This window comes from Hippocampus bargibanti, linkage group LG03 (genome assembly GCF_051943395.1).
Source record: "Hippocampus bargibanti isolate YZ-2025 linkage group LG03, ASM5194339v1, whole genome shotgun sequence".
In the NCBI taxonomy this organism is placed as follows: Eukaryota; Metazoa; Chordata; class Actinopteri; order Syngnathiformes; family Syngnathidae; genus Hippocampus; species Hippocampus bargibanti.
This window is the reverse complement of record NC_142736.1, coordinates 12,103,950-12,108,229: the sequence shown is the minus strand read 5'-3', so window position 1 is coordinate 12,108,229 and position 4,280 is coordinate 12,103,950. Positions and strand designations below refer to the sequence as shown.

Genomic DNA, 4,280 nt, shown 5'->3' with positions numbered 1-4,280 from the left:
TAATGACATTTTAGCTAAAGAGGATGTTGAACCACTCTGCCTCCTAGTGGTCAATGCTTGAATTGCACATCATTAAAGTATAAATTCCATGTTTATGCATTTTTTTCCACTTTTAAATTATCCTGTGGGACTGATCAAATCTCCTTGGGGGCCGTATGTTTGACACCACGGCACTACACGCTGTCTGGCCACTCAGGGTGAGAGGCTGGGTCATCAGGGATGGACTCAGAGTCAAACCGCCATTCCTCAGATTGAGGGCATTCAGACGAGTTGGATCGGGCATCTTAACAGGAAGAGCTAGTTATGGTAACTGGGGTGAGGGAAGTCTGGGCTTCCTTGCTAAAGTTACTGTGTAAATGGATGATAACTGATGGATGGATTGATTGATATTATATCAGTGTCTGAAATAACATCTGCCCAGACGCCCGGGGCATGCAACTTTTACGTCGGTATGTGAATTTGTTTTTATTCAAGCGATCATAAGAAACACAATCAGATTTTTTTGCAGCACATGATGAAATCACACAATTTTATGGACTGACTGAAAAATATCTCTACTATAAAGCAGTAACTTGTTGGCATAAAGGTATACTTCACTTATGCTAGTAGTCATTTACAGTCTTAAAAAGTTTCTGCCGAGAATGAATTTGATAACGTAGTCATTTTTCATGAACTTTTAATAACTTTTTTTTCATTAATTCATTTGTTGCATCCGATCTGCTGTATCCTCACAATGGTTGAGCTGATCCCAGCTGTCCTCGGGCAGTAAGCCGGGACACCCTGGACCAGTTGCCAGACAATTGTGGGGCACACAGAACAACAATCCATGCTCACGCTCACTCATGGGACAATGTGGAGTTTTTATGGAATGTGGGAGGATCTGCAGAAAACACATGCAAGCCTGAAGAGGTCATGCAAACTCCACACAGGAAGGTCAGAGCTGGAATTGAGCCCACGACATTTTCAATGTGAGGTGGACGCGCTAAACGCTGGACTACCGCCCCCCCCTCTTTAATAACTTCAAAAAATAATTAAAAAAAACGTTCCCGTTGCATACACAGTACAGGTATATAGAAAACCTGAGTCCTTTGGCATTTTTTCTAAATACAGTATACTTTTGGAAAAACATGCAGAGTATTGATATCGATAAAGAAAGTGTGATGTTGCAAAGAATCACAGCATATAAAGACGTGTCTTCATGACAAAGTAGAGAAGGTCACCTTATGTGCCAAATGATTATCCCTTCACTCCATCATCATAGCTGTGCTTGTTATCCACACAAAACATGCAACGTCTTCATGGTTACGCCACATTACACAGTGCTGATAGAAATGTCCAGCATATTAATTCAAACACTTCTGAGATTGTCAAATTGGATTTGGGTTTTTGCAGGAAGGGTGATCAATACAGAATGTGTCATGTGCTCAGAGGGACCATACTTGTTTTCTCTTTGGTGGCTACAAAACGCTGACAGTCATGACAGGATGTTTGTCGCCTGCTTTACTTAAGGGTTGATCAAGTTGAAGACAAGTTAAAACACATCTTTTGAATCACATGTGCAAGCTGTAATGCTAGAAGTCATGGACACATTAGTCATTCCAAAGGAGGTTAACTTGGTTAAAGGAGGTTCTTTTATTTTAGAGATTGGTGCATACTCACAATGTTCTGTTGAAAAATATCAAACTTTAACACTACTTGACCAAGATCAACCAATACATATAAAGACAGAAACATCAATCACTATTTATTAAACCACAGAGATCAAACTGATCCAAATATGAAACATTGATGGTTTTGAAAATACACAAGATTATGAAATGCAAGATGGCAAAGGTGCAGCTTCTCGTGTTCACGCCCCACGCCACTTTACATTATAACTTCAATAAACTTCAATTCAAAAAAGTCGTGCATAAAATAAATTACTGAATTTGCCCTGCCAAGTTATTTCATTCACAATCCACAATTCACAAGTACACGTCTTCAATGTAAATGGCTTGAACATGTCTGGAAACTGCTTTACATTACAATACATTTTGATGTAAAAAAATCTTGCATAAAATAAATGACTGCATTTTAAAATATTGCAAATTTCCCCACTGTGGGACGATTAAAGGCTTTCTGATTCTGATTAAAATATAAAAAAGTGCAAAGAACAACAACATACACACACACACGGACTCACACACACACGCACACGCACACACACGCAAACGCACACGCACACAGAAACGCACATGCACACGCACACGCACACGCACACACACACACACACACACACACACCATTTGTCCCAACCATTCAATAGTGCACCGTCCCGCTATTGTTCTCTTGAAGTGAAGTTGCACTTCGCGTTCGTCACTCATCAGGATCTCACTTCAGTTAAACGACTATTTTCTCGATTTTACCAAAACAAATTATTTTTTTCATGCGTCATTAATTTTGTTTAATTCCCGTATTTTCAGCGTATAAAGTGTATCGAAGAAGGCGCAACCCAAATGAATGGTGTATTTAGAAACGTTTTCTATATATAAGGTCTACCGAACTATATGGCACACCTTCAATGAATGAAAAAAAAAATTTCCAAATATAATATCTAAATATATGTAAAAGCTTTACAAATATAAAGCACACCACGCTATAAGGCGCTACAGTAAAGGCTGGGGTCGCTAACCCGGCACTTCTTTTAAATGGAGTCGGTGGCTGCTGACATACTTTGCAAGACCTGTTGTGGCTCAATATTACTTCACATATTAGACGCAACGGCGTATAAGGTGCAGGGTCATCTTGTTGCACGTAAGGAAACCTATGAGTGGAAAGATAATTGATGTGATATCTCATCTCTTTTTTGGCAAATGGGAATAGACAGTAAATAGTGGTTTCCCTTTTCAAGTGCTCATAGGAAACGCGTTGAGAGATCAGAGTAAGTTAAAAACTACAACAGCGAAGCATACACGGGGATAGCCCACCATTCGTGCAAGTTGTGCTTTGACAACTTAGCAGGCCCCCCCTGATTGATGTAAATCTTTCCGAATCTTTATGACATCCATATCTTCAGCCAAGGTGGTGGCAACAATATTGGAATACACACAGCGATCGTATTGCACTGGATAGATATGGAAGTCATTCCGCCGAGGTGGGTCTGTGACAGGAATGTGAAGGTATTCCATGCACATCCCCACGTACACGTCTTCAACGTAAATGGCTTGAACATGTCTGGAAGCTGCCACAAGCTACTTCGGCAGGTCCAAAGACAGAATATAACCCAGGCCCAAAGCATAATGTGGATAATATGATTGTGGGTAAATTTCCACCGGTAGATACCATTTGGAGGTGGGACACAAGTCCAATGCAGTAGTTTTTTTGTGGTGCATTCAATAACATGGAAATGAGATTTGGCACATTCAGGTACATGTCGGAATCAATCTTCATGGCATAAGAGGCACCGGAGCAGTAGGAGTTGAGCCACTCGAGCATCACCATGGTTTTGATGGTCAGGTTGTTGTAGCTGTCCAAAAAATTACTTTGGATCAAGTCGTTATGGTCCTTGCTCTCTTGCTGCAACTGTTCATCAAGGCGTTGCACAGGTTCACCGCTATGCCGTCCCATCAGAAAGAAGACGTTGACCACCTTGCCCAACACCACCCTTTCCCCACCCCAGGTGCTGCGAATATTGTCTCGACGTCTGTTGTGTGGTGCCACGGGAACCACCAGGACCACAAAAGGTTTCTTCTCGTCACATTTTTTTGGGCTCATTCATCAGAAAGTGGTACGCAGAGGGGTAAGCCACAATGTACGGGCTTTGGCGAACAGGGACCCACTAAAAAATTCTGAAAGCTGCTGACTTTCAGCTCCAGTGAGACAAGAGTTGCCAATTCTAGGACTTTGTTGCTCACTCCTCCATTTTACTACATTATGTAGTAGCCATCCAGATCACAGGTCACGTGCTCTATTTACTAGCTGGTTCCTGAAATTAAAAAAAGCTAGTGCCAGTGCCACAATAAAGAGGAATCAGGGTGGTCGTGTAGTTGTGCATCATATATATATATATATATATATATATATATATATATATATATATATATATATATATATATATATATATATATATATATATATATATAATGTTTGCTTTCAACATTTAGGTTGTAATAGACGTGCAAATTCCACCATGACGTCCCTGATCCACTGCTGAAATGGATGCTTTGATCCTCTCCTCTTTCATCTAGAACTGCTTCATGTCATCACAAAGTCCATGTCAGAAAGCCACCAAGTTTAAAGGA

The 4,280-nt window shown here is 40.5% G+C and overlaps 1 pseudogene; it reads right to left on the bottom strand.

Moving 5' to 3' along the window:
- Positions 1-1,658: 1,658 nt before the first annotated feature.
- On the bottom strand, positions 1,659-3,808 carry LOC148900356 (beta-1,3-galactosyltransferase 1-like; annotated as a pseudogene).
- Positions 3,809-4,280: the final 472 nt, after the last annotated feature.